The sequence below is a fragment of the Sus scrofa genome, unplaced genomic scaffold (genome assembly GCF_000003025.6).
Source record: "Sus scrofa isolate TJ Tabasco breed Duroc unplaced genomic scaffold, Sscrofa11.1 Contig821, whole genome shotgun sequence".
NCBI lineage: Eukaryota > Metazoa > Chordata > Mammalia > Artiodactyla > Suidae > Sus > Sus scrofa.
This window is the reverse complement of record NW_018085320.1, coordinates 73,415-89,126: the sequence shown is the minus strand read 5'-3', so window position 1 is coordinate 89,126 and position 15,712 is coordinate 73,415. Positions and strand designations below refer to the sequence as shown.

General features: G+C 37.8%; 1 pseudogene; it reads right to left on the bottom strand.

The window, feature by feature from the left end:
* Positions 1-1,926: 1,926 nt before the first annotated feature.
* Positions 1,927-3,187, bottom strand: LOC110259108 (annotated as a pseudogene).
* Between the last annotated feature and the right edge of the window lie 12,525 nt (positions 3,188-15,712).

Below are 15,712 nucleotides of genomic sequence, written 5' to 3'. Positions count from 1 at the left end.
TTTGTCTGGCCTCTTATCAACTTCTATTGACATCACCAAAGGGCCGTGAACCCAGGTCAGTAACAGTAACATACACAAATACAATGTTCTGGGTTATATCAAATTCTTGTCCGTAGACATCAAACTGCCAGAAGACTTCCTAAGTTGAAAGCATTTTGTTTTATTCCTGTACATCGGTGCCCATTTGTAGTGTGGTGAGGGTACAAATCCAGTCACTTGTATTTCTACTAAATACAATAATCTTGGAAAGAAATGAACCAATTATGTTTAGGTTAAAAAGACAGAGAAGAGTGAATTGGAGAGGGAGAATGTAAGAGGAATCAAGAATCTTTCCTAAAATTCAGACAATCACCTGAGTGCATTGTGGTTATCAATGAGAAGTGCGATACCAGTGTGATGGATTGTAAACATCGCCACCCTCTTCCATTCCCCCCCTCAAGGGGTGGAACCTACTGACCAGTTCTTAAGTCTGGGTTGGCCATGTGACTTCTTCTGGACAATAGAACATTAGTAAAAGTCACACTCCAGAGACTTGAAAAGTCCTTGCACATTTCAGTTTGTTCTCTTAAGAACTTAGAACTCTCCCAGCCTTCTGGGACAATTCCAGAATATCCTGTACACATGGAGACAGGACCAAGTTGATAGCCGTTCCAGCCAAAGCCTTTATGAAACAGCCCCAGTAAGTGACCATGAGCCAATCAGCAGAGACCAGAATTATGCATAGTGTCAAAACCAATTGTTACCCTACAGAATTGTGAGCTGAATGAACAGTTGTTGTCTTAAGCCACACTCATTGGGTTTATATTAGTTAAGTCTTCTGTAACACAGTGCGACAAACTTAGTAACTTAAAGCAACATACTTCTCTATTTCAGTTTTCCACTGGTCCCAAATCAAGTAAGCTGTGTCTTCCACTAGAAGTCCTCCACTAGGGTCTCCTAAGGTTGAAATTGTGTCAGTGAGGCTATGCTTTTATCTAGAAGCTTGACTGGAAAAGAATGTACTTTCAGGCACACCAGCTTTTTGGTACAATTTGTTCCACCTGGGATAGTACAGAGGGCTAGGCTTCTTGCCAGCTGGAAGCTGGAGGCTTCCCAAAGGACCTTGCCCTATAGGTTTTCCCAGTGTGGCTGCTTCCTTCTTTAGCAAGGAGTGTAATAGAGTGAATCTACCAGCAAGACCAACAAAACCAACTCTTCCATGGTCAATGACTTCAAGGAAATGACATCACATCACCCTTGCCACATTCTGCTGGTTAGAAGCACGTCACAGATTCTACCTGCCCTGGAGGATGAGGTTATACAAGGTCATGAACACCCCCAAAGAGATCTACCACAAGGTCATTTGTCAAATAGGAGAAATCCCCCACACAACCAGGTAAGAGGCAGTTACTTTTATGAAGGCATTATTATATTATGCTTCAAAGAGTAGGTTCTGTAGCTGGACTGCCTGATTTTACTAGGTCTGCCACATAGCTGCATGACATGGGGTGATCCATCTAACTTCATCCCAAACTACATAAACCATTCTACTTTTACAATGTTCATAGACTTTTTTTTTTCACACAAATACTAACGTTTAATTTGTTTCAAAGTCCAAGAATGAAAATTGCAATTAAACACTGAGCAAGCCACATGTTTAGGTAATATTTCTTAAAATGTCTTAAAGAAAAAATATGATACAGGATCTAAGTTTTCAGTGGCATATATATGCTACCAATACATGTTCTGAAATGTGGTAGGTCACATCAGTCCTGAATTAATTTTTAATTAAAAAAACAAACTAACTGAGCTTTATACTTTTTCTATGCCACTATAGTTTCTTCACCTCATTTAAATGTCAATCTTCACTTTATGCCGTTTTCTGTTTCTTCCAAAAATCTTCCAACGGTAGTCCTCTGTCTGATCTGAGGTCTTATCAGATCAGTTTTAATTGGACTGAGTGTCACCTTAAGATTTAATGTCTTCACTGGTCCATTGACCTCATTCTTAGTATCACTTTCCTTTGATTCAGTGTTTGTGTCTTCACTCTGTTTTTCTCGACTACTGGACTTCACACTACTTTTTTTATCATCAGATCCCCTCTTTGCTTTCCACTTGGATTTTCTTTCTTGTTGTCTGTCCCAATTTTTATGACTTCAGATTGTGGCTTTTGATTTTCTTCTATCGTGACTATGGATCTATGCTTTCTTTCTGATCTGTCATGGCATCTGCTTCTTCACTGGTCTCTACTTTTGCTTCACTTTCTTTCTCTACTTTGTTGATCTTTTATGGTCCCGAGACCTGCTGCTTCTTCGGTCAGAAGTTCGGCTTGAGTACTGACTCCATGATCGACTCCTCTTTCTTCTTTCTCTGTCTCGAGCCCTTTCTTTTTCTCTTTCTTCTTCTCTCTTTGTCTTTTCCTCTCTCTTTCTTTCTCTCTCCCCTTTTTTTCTCTTTCTTATCATTCTTGCTTCTCCTTTTTCAAACATTCATCACGATCAGGTTCTCAGTTCTTCCCTAACTTTTCTTTTAATTCTTCTACAGTAGCTTTAATTTGGCATAGCCCATGTACTGTTTTCCCATCAAGTGGTCATCTACCTGGGACTGGGCATCTCCCACTATCAAAAGGCTCAACATACTTCACAAACTTCCATCTATTTTTTTGGGCAGCAAAACTTTCAGTTGTCAAAGTTGTGGACCTAAGCAATTCTCTCTCTTCTTTTAATTGTTCTACCAATTTCATCATTCCTTGGGCTTCTTCTACTTTTCCTTCAGATCCTAATTCTTCAATCTGATGCAGGAGTACATCAATTTTATCTGCTAGAACCTGAATTTTTCTTCATTTTTGCCTTTTGGGCCAGCTGCCCCAGAAGACTGCTGGTTTTGAGATAATGCCAAAGGAGCATGGCCTCGTCTAATTCTATGCTCTACTTCTGCAAGTAAGCTCTGTACATATTGCAAAAAAACTCTTGTAGCCAACCTTCATAAATGAGAATCTTCTCATACCGTTTTCGTAGATTTTCATCATGAATTTTTCACATGGCCCAAGATCAGAATGAATGTTGTGAATAATTCCACTGGACAAAACCCACAAAGATAATATTTACAATGCTCTGGTGGTCCCACCGCATGTTGCTGCACTTCTCACCTGGGGTGAGGTTTCTCTCCAGCTCATTGATTCATCCAAATACTGCACAGCCAAAATCATGGTGAGCCCACTCATAGCCTCAAGCCTCCTCTAAACAGGAGCTGACAAGACAAAAAAATCTCATAGACTTTACCTATGGGAATTCTTACTAAACACACAAACAAGTCACAACCATACGGATACCTTTTACTCATATCATAAAAAGAAAAAGAAATGAACATAAGGTGTTGTATTTAACACAATTTTGTTCCAAACATGACTTCCCAGAAAGGAAAAAAAAAATCCATTAGCATCAATCCTGTAGAAAACAGCAAAATACAAATTGGCCTCAGGAAGTTTTCAGTGACATAAATATTGGAGTCCTTGAAACAGTAATTTGAGTTTGGGATTCATGCTGCAGGGATTTTACTGCATTGCATGGGTGGCTAGGATTTCCCACCTCTTTTTCCACAAAACTAAAAGTAGGAAAACACTGAAATTTAAATAGATTTTTACCTAAACTTAAAAGGCAGGATATAACAGTTAGGAGAATAAACAGTCCATTCTTACATGAACAAAGTAATTCCTTTAAATGTCATTCTTCTGTTGAAACCGGAAAGTACTGTCTATAATAGCTCTCCCATGACACACATTATTTACTCATCTGATTTCTAATACATATCACCAATTCCAATTCAGGGTGAGTATTAAGTGTCATACATCAAAATAATATAAAAATGAAACATTATTTTGTTCTTGCATTTTTTATTTTCAACTTTTGGGAAATTCAAGAGTATATTAAAATAAACCTGACATTTTAAAGCTTTAGAGGAATAATTCACTCATTGCCTATGAACAAAAATTGTGACAACATAACTACATTGTTTTAATTTTATTAATGGCAAGTGTGTGGCATCATAGCTTTAGAAATCCTTGACCCTCTGCTTGTTTTTGTACATGGAATTCTTACATAGTTCTAGATCTTTTCTGAAGCAAAATATTTTTTCTTTATTGTATTATGCTACTTGCTGATACACAAAGATCACTTACTATTTGTTGCCCTACACTCTTTTAGTGATTTGTTGATATTACCTAAAAATATGTGTTAATGAAAAAATATTCTCTTATGAAAAATATACGAAATTTACCTTCAGCTGACAAAAAAGAAAATACACCTTCTTTTTAAGTCATTTAGGTCATTGCAAACTCGTGAGTTGGAAAAGTAACTTGTAGGATCATTAGGATGCTAAGATGTAAGAACGTGAGAAAGAAAAGCCCTGAGTATTAAGCATCATGATCTGCACCTTGGTTTCAATCACGACTTTCTTCCTATGCCTCAACCATTTTGGAATACAAATTTCAGTGCTTGCACAACTGGAATACAATGCTACTTTCCAGATAGGGAAAAGTCACTAAGAATACACAAATAGACCACAATATGATTTTGTAAGAGGGAACTATGAAATTTACTGAAGGGTAGGATTTTTTTTTTAATGTTTAGTTTGTCCAGAACTCCTTTTCTTTTTTTTTTTTTTTTTTTTTTTTTTTTGTCTTTTTGTCTTTTTGTTGTTGTTGTTGTTGCTACTTCTTGGGCCGCTCCCGCGGCATATGGAGGTTCCCAGGCTAGGGGTTGAATCGGAGCTGTAGCCACCGGCCTACGCCAGAGGCACAGCAACGCGGGATCCGAGCCGCGTCTGCAACCTTCACCACAGCTCACGGCAACGCCGGATCGTTAACCCACTGAGCAAGGGCAGGGACCGAACCCGCGACCTCATGGTTCCTAGTCGGATTCGTTAACCACTGCGCCACGACGGGAACTCCCAGAACTCCTTTTCTTAAATAGCCTGAAAGTAAATGCAGAGAAGATCATGTGTCCTGTCTGGGATTATTTTACATGGAGTCCATAAATACTAGAGTGATTACCATTTAACATGGGAGCCATTGCTTGGGTCCGAAAATAAGCTTCCCTGAATGGCTCCAAAGGGTAGAAATTCTGCTACGAAGGGAACAAACTTGATTTTTTCACTTATTTTTAATGACTTCCTGCAGGCAAAAACCTGCAGCCAAAATCCTACTAACATCTGTTTGTTGGTATGAGTCTTATTTAGAACCCCAGTACTAGGTAATTATTCACTATTTGCTGGCAGTAAGCTTTTGTAGTTCACAATGTTTTGCAACATTTATGCTATAATAAATAAAGGAATTAAAAAAACCTCTTCTTAAAAATACTCATTTGTATAGAGCCTCAGCGAAACAAACTGGAGAGCTTATACTGTTTATGGCTAGAAGAGTCACAGCTTAAAGTACGCATTTACCCTTAATGAAAGAAGGAAACTGTTATGTTTTTCATCTAAATCAGGTCTGCTATTTTAATGGTCAAGGGAAACTTCATATTGTAATTTATGCTATTATGCAAGTCATCTGGTAGAGTATTTTATCTTTAATATTTCCTTTTAAGGCACTCTGACTTCACTGAAAAATAGTGGCTTTTGACCTAGAAAAATGTGAACTTGAGCCTAGACCTGACTTTGAGATAGTAGGAAAAACTCTTAACCTTTTTAAACAGCTTTTCTCTTATATTATATGGAGAGAGCAAAGAGTAGAGAATAATTTAAAAGACATAGGGTATAGGTCTGTGCCTAGCACTGTGAAAGAGTATCTTTTTTTGTTGTTATTGGAGGCTAAAGAATGTCCCCCAGGATATCAGGACCTAATTCCCACAACGTATGCATATTATCTTACGTGACATAGAGATGTGATCATTTGTAAAGATTTTGAGAAGGAGACATTATCCCAGATGATGTTGGGGGAATGGTGCTAAAGGCTGTCATACCTGAACTTATAATAGAGAAGCTGAGGGTGCATTACCATAGAGAGAGAAGACACACAAGAACTGTGCATGGAGACAGGTGTGGGAGTGTGATGATGGATGAAAGTCAAGGAAAGCCTGTGTGACTGGAAGATGGAAGAAGGAGCTCATTCTCTCCTGGAGCCTCCAGAGGGTGCACGGCCCCACTGACACCTGGATTGCCACCAATGATACTGAATTTGGACACCTTGTACCCAGCACTTGAGCATCTTTCTTCAACTTGTAATTCATGACTGTCTCCATGACTAGTACAGTGCTCTTGATCATTTACAGGTATGTGGGACTGACTCACAAAGGATCTGTACTGTGGGATGAGAGAAACCCTAGAGCTATGACCCAGGAAGGAGTGACTGAGGAACCCCAAGTCATCACACATGTGATGTCTGAGAAGGGCACTGAAGTTGTAGAGCATTCACAGGAGTGACAAAGAATGGGAAAAAGGAATCTCAAATGTTGTACATACATGAGGCAAAAAAGATGATGCAAAAGCACTAGGTGGTGTTGATGTTTTCTTAATGTGAACTTCTTCCACTACAATGGAGGAAACACGTGAGGAAACGTTGAATTCTGAGACCCAGTAGTAGAGGACACAATGCAAACCACTCCTGGGGTTGGAGTGATGGACTTGCATGGATATGCATGTATGCAAATACATTTCACTCAAGAAAGACAATCGATAGCTGTTCTTCCCTTGAGTATCTGACCCTTGTGGGTGAGAGACATCCTCATAATTCTCTTTACCTAAAAGTACATCTGTCCTAAAAGAGGAAGATAACTGGCCTGGCCCAAGGTGCACCATAGGGTATGAAATAGAGTCGGGTGCAGGTTAGTATGATGCATAGAGACTCCAATTGTGATAGAAGACAGGGGCTCTGAAAGACAACAAAGTTGACAGGAGAGAGAGATGGTTCTTAGTAAGATCCAGTTGAGTCCAAAACACTCATTAGAGAAAATAAATTGAAGGAGCCTCAAAACCAGACTAATTATGCCAACAGGAGCAATTATTTTTCTTTTTTTTCTTTTTCTTTTTCAGCCACACCCAGCATATAGAATCTCCCAGGCCTAGGATCAAATCCAAGCTACAACTGCAACCTGCATCACCACCAGGTCCTTAATCCACTGCTCCCTGGGCTAGGGACTGAATCAGCATCTTCACAGAGACAAGCTGGATCAAGAACTGGCTTCAGCACAGCAGGAACTCCAAGGTTTTATTTTTCCTTTTCTTTCTGATCATAGAGCTACATGGTGGGTGATTGTTTTAATTAACTGTAGAGTACATTAGATTTTCGAATTGCTTTGTGTACAGTTTCTGTATCTGAAGTGAGGTTTTGTGTTATTTTTCCCTGAGTTAAAATAACTACTCAGGTATTTTGGTGAAGAATATTTCTAAGTGAGTAAAACATTTTTTTTAAAGCATACTTATGATATGCAAATTAGTAGATATTACAATTTTAATAATAATACATCAATCACTTTCACGTCTTTCTAATTTTGAAGGCATTTACTCATGTAGAGGAAGGATATCTGCCATGATATTGAGGCACGAATAGGCTTAGCCTTTTGGGAAAAGCAGAAACGGATTCCAGGGTTTGGAATGCTGGGTAAATGGCCCAGATAACAAGACTCAACAGGGGATTTGCAGTCATATTGAGAAGATCTTATATGAGGAGGAGAAGAGTTTAGAGTCTGGAAAAAAATATATGCACATATGTATATATATATATAGAAATCTTTAATAAAAGAAGAGTTTAGAGTCAATGTACATAGGAGGCATTAAAGGAGAAAAACTAGAGGCAGAGTAACCATGTTAGGCAAAGGAAGGGAAATGGAGAAATAATTTTTAGACAAGAGACAATGCAGGCCTGAACTAAAATAACAGTGATGCCACAAAGAAAGGACTTCAACATCTAGTGCAGGGTTCATTTTGAAGCCCCCGTGGAATGACAAAGTGTGGGAGCAAATTCCAATCCTCCTTTGTTCCCTCAACATACTTTCTGATCTGATTACTGTGGCAATACTTGGATCTGCGGCTTTGACGATGTCAAGTAGGTATAATGCCATTGAGTTTATGTTTAATATTTAATATGCAGGAATATACTAAGCAAGAGAACTCTGAATGATAATCTATGCAAGCAAACAAAAACTAAAGCTTTTAATGTTCACATCAAGGTTATGAGCTGTCTGAAATAAGAGGCCATGCTTTTCAGATAATATTGACTCCAGCAGTAGTTGGCAGACATCAAAAATTGCATTTCCTTATAAGCCAGTCCAAGTTAAAATGAAAATTCTGTCACTTAAAAAGTCAATCATTGTGATACACATATAAGAAGGAAGAGTCACTTGAATTTTTGTGACTATTAACTCATTGCCAGGGCATAGAGTTTTGTCTAAAGAAAATAGAAAAGGAGAAATTTGATTATTGATCTTGAATAATAATAACAAACAAGCAAAGTGTGAGGTTTTGTTTTTGTTCCTGAAATAGCATGGCTTTATAGAATAAAATTCACTTTTCTGATTTTTAAAATATTATATTGATTTAAATATATGGCATATGCAGTAGCTGGCTAAAACTCATTAAAATTAAATGAGATTGCTACCAATTGCAGTAACTGGCAGAAAAAGCAATTGACTTTGGAAGTTAAAATTCTTGTCTAGAAGAAGCTATGTGTAAGCTATTCTGAGTAACTACTAAGACAAAAGAATTTAATTTTTTATGTGCCACAAAAATACTAGATAGGAGAGTTTGTATTTATTGGTTTTAGCTAATTATAAATCAATTTACTCTATGGGAAAGAATATTAAATTTCTCAGCCAATAAAAAGCATGGAGTTCATTTTTCAGTTTAAAACATTTGTATAGCTATAATACTATACTTTTTACACTAGCTTTAAAAATAATATATTGAGGAGATCCTGCTGTGATGCAGTGGGTTAAGAATCCAAATGCAGTGGCTTGGCTCACTGAGAGGAAGCAGGTTCCATCCCAGCTGGGCCCAGTGGGTTAAAGGATCTGGTGTTGCCACAGCTGTGCTGTGGTGTAGGTTGCAGCTACAGCTTGGATTCAATTCCTGACCTGAGAACTTCCATATGCCACAGGTTCAGCTGTAAAAAATAATAATATATTGAAGCTAGATTAGCAATTTCTGTTTGAGATCTTTTTTATACTTTTAAAATACAATAATAGTTTTCAAGTATTTACCTTATTTTTCTACAACGATATTAATATATGAGAGTATCCATAAAGTGTCCACAAAATTTTGCATTTTCTTTCTGGCATCATAACAGCCAATCATTTGGGTTATTCAGAGGAATGGTCATATTACTTCATAAACTGTATTGAAGATGAATATTTATATTATCTGAGCCACTGTTGGAGAGGGGCAAATTTCCCCCTCTACCCTCTTGATTTCGTGTGGCTGAACTACTAATAAAATAGACATTGGACAGATTAACGGAAGCAAAAGAAACACATTTTCATCATGTACACAGAGGTATAGAAATGGGACCTAAAAAGTGGCTAAAGCAAGCAGCTTTTTTTTTTAATTTTAGACAAAAACCAATAAATTTGTAAGAATTGACAGGACAAAGAAACTTAGGCACTGGGTGTTTTGGTAGTGAAGGAACAGAGTTTGGGCTTGAAGTGGTAAATTAAAGAAGTTACAGGTTGGTGTTTATGGGCTCCCTGGCCCTGAATTTCCTATCTCTGGTGATAAGGATGTCCATTTACCTGCAAATGCAGGGAGGGTAACTTTCACATGAGAGATTTATTTTCTCCTTTCAGGGAGACAGGAGGGTCAGGGTTTCCCTCTTACACTGGCTACTTCATAAGTACCTTAAATTTAAAATAATCAATATGCTATTGAAGCACATTTTGAGACAGCCTTGCTTGGGCCCCAATATCACCCATTTTTTAAAACAAGTATGCATTAATCAGGTATATTTTGACTCTTGGCCTCTGATTCCTAGAGTGGGACTTAAAACATTTGAATTTACTTCCATGAGATTTAAAACTGCTGCTATTGGAGGAACACAGGCACACTTCACACCTGCCCCTGATTTTGAAGAGGAAGAAAACCTTGAACATGATTCAAGGATACAATTAGTACACTGTGGTGGGCAGGCTAATGGGATAAGTGAAGGAATTATAAATAGATTTAAACTGAGACAAGTAATCTCTTCGCCTCTCCTCTGAGATGTCTTCCTCTTTCAAATTTATTCCTCTTTGCATTGGTTCTTTTTTCTTCATCTTCTCTTGCAACTAGTGCCATAAAACAAATCTCCTGAGACCTATCATTTTGAAATAATTTCCTTTCATTGAGCTTTGTAACAAAACCAGAGGGGTGGTATAAAAAGAGGGGGCTTAGACTGCAGAACACATTCTTCTCAAGAATTTCTTATGGAGAAATATTTTATTTTTTGTTGGGTTTCTCTTACTATTATTACTCACCACTCATTCATTTGCTCACTCAGCTAAGTATTTATGGAGTTGCTGCCTTAGGCCAGGTAGCACCATAGGCACTGGTGGATGGGCCCTAAAAGTGGTCAAAGAACCTATTTTCATTGGGATTATCCAAGGGAAGTATGGAACTATAAATAACTCATAAGTAGATATACAGTATGTCATAATTAACAGTCCTATGATGAAAAAAAATAAGCAGGTCAATGGGGATTAGCATTTAAGAAATTTACAAACAAAGAACAGGTCAGCAAGCTACTTGGGAAAGAACAGTCCAAGCAGAAGCCACACTACTTAAGGTGCTTCTGAAGTTAGAGTGTTTGGTCAGTGAAAGATCAGTTAGGAGGCCAGCACAACTGAACTAAAGGAAAGAAAGGAAGGATGATAGAAACGACTCCAAAGACAGCATGAGGAACAGATCACATGCGTCTTTTAGGTCAGCACCCAACATAGACCTGGGCTGTATTCTTAGTTCTGTGAGAATCTTCAGGGATTACTGTGTCAGAAGAAAGATCTCTTGACAAAATCAAGTCAAGAACATTTGGTCACTCTCTTGGGACAGACCATGATGAAAGATAATATGAGAAAAAGAAGGTATATAGATGGTTAAATGGGTCACTATGTTATATAGCAGAAATTGATAACACTGTAAATCCACTATATTCTAATAAAAATAATTTAAAAAAAAGAATGCTTGGACAGCCTATGCAGAAAGAATCATCGATTTATCTAGCCCAGCTTACCACATCCAGTGTACCCTTTGAAATGTTTCATCAGTCGGCTGAATGTCAAAGTTATATGTTGTAATAAATATCATTTCCTTGTTGAAAATGTCTTCTTTGAAGAAAACATGTAAATCACCTTACATTCAACAAAACCAAAATAATGCCCCTTTTAAGGTGTGGCCATTGTATGAATGAATATTTCAGCAGGAGCAAGAATCAAACCCAGATGTCTTGAGAGACTTCAAATAAGATAGCATTTACAGAAGTGTAAAGATAATATAATGAAACAGACAAAAAGCAAAATGTTGATGAACCTAGAGAGTAGTAAGGGGTCAGGTAGCCCAGTGAGAGCTGGGGTCATGAAAGAAGAGCTGACTGTCTGAGCTGTAGCTGTGCTGGAGGATGGCTCAGAGGCATAAGAGAGCCCAAAGACCCAGACCAAGCTCTTTTTTTTTATATAATTTTTTTTTATTTTCCCACTGTACAGCAAGGGGGTCAGGTTATCCTTACATGTATACATTACCATTACATTTTTCCCCCCACCCTTTCTTCTGTTGCAACATGAGTATCTAGACAAAGTTCTCAATGCTACTCAGCAGGATCTCCTTGTACATCTATTCTAAGTTGTGTCTGATAAGCCCAAGCTCCCGATCCCTCCCACTCCCTCCCCCTCCCATCAGGCAGCCACAAGTCTCTTCTCCAAGTCCATGATTTTCTTTTCTGTGGAGATGTTCATTTGTGTTGGATATTAGATTCAAGTTATAAGTGATATCATATGGTATTTGTCTTTGTCTTTCTGGCTCATTTCACTCAGTATGAGAGTCTCTAGTTCCATCCATGTTGCTACAAATGGCATTATGTCATCCTTTTTTATGGCTGAGTAGTATTCCATTGCGTATATATTCCACATCTTCCAAATCCAATCATCTGTCGATGGACATTTGGATTGTTTCCATGTCCTGGCTATTGTGAATAGGGCTGCAATGAACATGCGGGTGCATGTGTCTCTTTTAAGTAGAGCTTTGTCCGGATAGATGCCCAAGAGTGGGATTGCAGGGTCATATGGAAGTTCTATGTATAGATTTCTAAGGTATCTCCAAACTGTTCTCCAGAGTGGCTGTACCAGTTTACATTCCCACCAGCAGTGCAGGAGGGTTCCCTTTTCTCCACAGCCCCTCCAGCACTTATTATTTGTGGATTTATTAATGATGGCCATTCTGACTGGTGTGAGGTGGTATCTCATGGTAGTTTTGATTTGCATTTCTCTTATAATCAACGATATTGAGCATTTTTTTCATGTGTTTGTTGGCCATCTGTGTATCTTCTTTGGAGAAATGTTTATTCAGGTCTTTTGCCCATTTTTCCATTGATTGATTGCCTTTTTTGCTGTTGGGTTGTATAAGTTGTTTATATATTCTAGAGATTAAGCCCTTGTCGGTTGCATCACTTGAAACTATTTTCTCCCATTCTGTAAGCTGTCTTTTTGTTTTCTTTTGGGTTTCCTTTGCTGTGCAAAAGCTTTTCAGTTTGATGAGGTCCCATGGGTTTATTTTTGCTCTAATTTCTATTGCTTTGGGAGACTGGCCTGAGAAAATATTCATGATGTTGATGTCAGAGAGTGTTTTGCCTACGTTTTCTTCTAGGAGTTTGATGGTGTCCTGTCATATATTTAAGTCTTTCAGCCATTTGGAGTTCATTTTTGTGCATGGTGAGAGGTTGTGTTCTAGTTTCATTGCTTTGCATGCTGCTGTCCAGGTTTCCCAGCAATGCTTGCTGAATAGACTTTCCTTTTCCCATTTGATGTTCTTGCCTCCCTTGTCAAAGATTAATTGACCATAGGTGTCAGGGTTTATTTCTGGATTCTCTCTTCTGTTCCATTGGTCTGTCTGTCTGTTTTGATACCAGTACCACACTGTTTTGATGACTGTGGCTTTGTAGTATTTCTTGAAGTCTGGGAGAGTTATGCCTCCTGCTTGGTTTTTGTTTCTCAGGATTGCTTTGGCGATTCTGGGTCTTTTGTGGTTCCATATAAATGTTTGGATTGTTTGTTCTAGTTCTGTGAACAATGTCATGGGGAATTTGATAGGGATTGCATTGAATCTGTAGATTGCTTTGGGTAGGATGGCCATTTTCACAATATTGATTTTTCCAATCCAGGAACATGGAATATCTTTCCATTTCTTTACCTCTTCTTTGATTTCTTTGATTAAGGTTTTATAGTTCTCGGCATATAGGTCCTTTACCTCCTTGGTCAGGTATATTTCGAGGTATTTGATTTTGTGAAGTGCAATTTTAAAAGGTATCGTCTTTTTGTATTCCTTTTCTAATGTTTCATTGCTGGTATACAGAAATGCAACTGACTTCTGAATGTTAATCTTATATCCTGCCACTTTGCTGAATTTATTAATCAGTTCAAGGAGTTTTGGGGTTGAGTCCTTAGGGTTTTCTAGGTATAGAATCATGTCATCTGCATACAGTGACAGTTTGATCTCTTCTCTTCCTATATGGATGCCTTTTATTTCTTTTGTTTGTCTAATTGCTGTGGCTAGGACTTCCAAAACTATGTTGAAGAGCAGAGGTGAGAGTGGGCATCCCTGTCTTGTTCCAGATTTGAGTGAGAAGGCTTTCAGTTTTTCCCCATTGAGGATTATATTTGCTGTGGGTTTCTCATAAATGGCTTTGATTATATTCAGGAATGTTCCCTCTATACCCACTTTGGCAAGGGTCTTGATCATGAATGGATGTTGAACTTTGTCAAATGCTTTTTCTGCGTCTATTGAGATGATCATATGATTTTTGACTTTTTTTTTTGTTAATGTGATGTATGATGCTGATTGATTTGCATATGTTGAACCATCCTTGGGAACCTGGGATGAACCCAACCTGGTCATGGTGTATATTTTTTGGTATGTTGTTGGATTCGGTTGGCTAAGATTTTGTTGAGAATTTTTGCATCTATATTCATCAATGATATTGGCCGATAGTTTTCTTTTTTGGTGGTATCTCTGCCTGGTTTTGGAATTAGGGTGATGGTGGCATCATAGAATGTCTTTGGGAGTATTCCTTCTTCTTCAACCTTTTGAAAGAGTTTAAGGAGGATGGGCAGCAGATCCTCTTTATATGTTTGATAAAATTCACCTGTGAAGCCATCTGGTCCTGGACTTTTATTTGTAGGGAGTGATTTTATGACCTCTTCAATTTCATTTCTAGTGATGGGTCTGTTCAGTTGGTCTGTTTCTGCTTGATTCAGTTTTGGCAGGCTGTAAGATTCTAGAAAATTGTCCATTTCTTCCAGATTGTCAAACTTGTTGCCATACAGTTGTTCATAGTATTCTCTTATGGTTTTTTGTATTTCTGCTGTATCCGTTGTGATTTCTCCTTTTTCATGTATAATTTTGGTGATTTGGGTTCTTTCTCTCCTCTTTTTAGTGAGTCTGGCCAGGGGTTTGTCAATTTTGTTCACCTTTTCAAAGAACCAGCTCTTGGTTTTATTAATTTTCTCTATTGTTTTTTGAGTCTCTATTTTATTGATTTCTTCTTTGATCTTCATAATTTCCTTCCTTCTGCTGACTTTAGGACTTTTTTGTTCTTCTTTTTCTAATTCGTTTAGGTGGAGGGTTAAGTTGTCAATTTGGGATCTTTCTTCTTTTTTGAGAAAGGCCTGGATTGCTATAAATTTCCCTCTGAGCACTGCTTTCGCAGCATCCCATAGATTTTGAGAGGTTGTGTCTTCATTATCATTTGTTTCAAGGTATTTTTAATTTCCTTCTTGATTTCCTCATTGACCCATTGGTTTTTTAGTAGCATGTTGTTTTGTCTCCATGTAGTAGGTTTTTTTCTCTTTGCTTTTCCCATGGTTGATTTCTAATTTCATGGCGTTGTGGTCAGAGAAGATACTTGAGATAATTTCTATGCTCCTAAATTTATTGAGGTTAGCTTTGTGTCCCAATATGTGGTTGATTCTTAATGTTCCATGAGCATTTGAGAAGAATGTGTATTCTGATTTTTTTGGATGTAGTGTCCTGAAGAGATCAATGAAGTCTAACTTTTCTATTGTTTCCTTTAGGATCTCTGTTGCTTTATTGGTTTTCTGTCTAGAGGATCTGTCCATTGATGTGAGGGGGGTATTAAGGTCTCCTACTATGATTGTATTCTCATCAATATCTCCCTTTATGTCTGCTAATATTTGTTGTATGTATCTGGGTGCTCCTGTATTTGGGGCATATATGTTGACGATAGTAACATCCTCTCTTTGGATGGATCCCTTAATCATTAAATAGTGTCCTTCTTTGTCTTTCTTTATGTCTTTTGTTTTAAAGTCTATTTTGTCTGATATGAGCATTGCGACTCCTGCTTTTCTGTCATGTCTATTGGCATGAAATATTTTTCCCCACCCTTTCACTTTCAATCTATACGTATCTTTTGTCCTAAGGTGAGTTTCTTGTAGGCAGCATATTGAAGGTTTTTGCCTTTTTATCCACTCAGCCACTATGTGTCTTTTGATTGGGGCATTCAGTCTATTGACATTTAAGGTGATAATTGATAGATAAATATTTA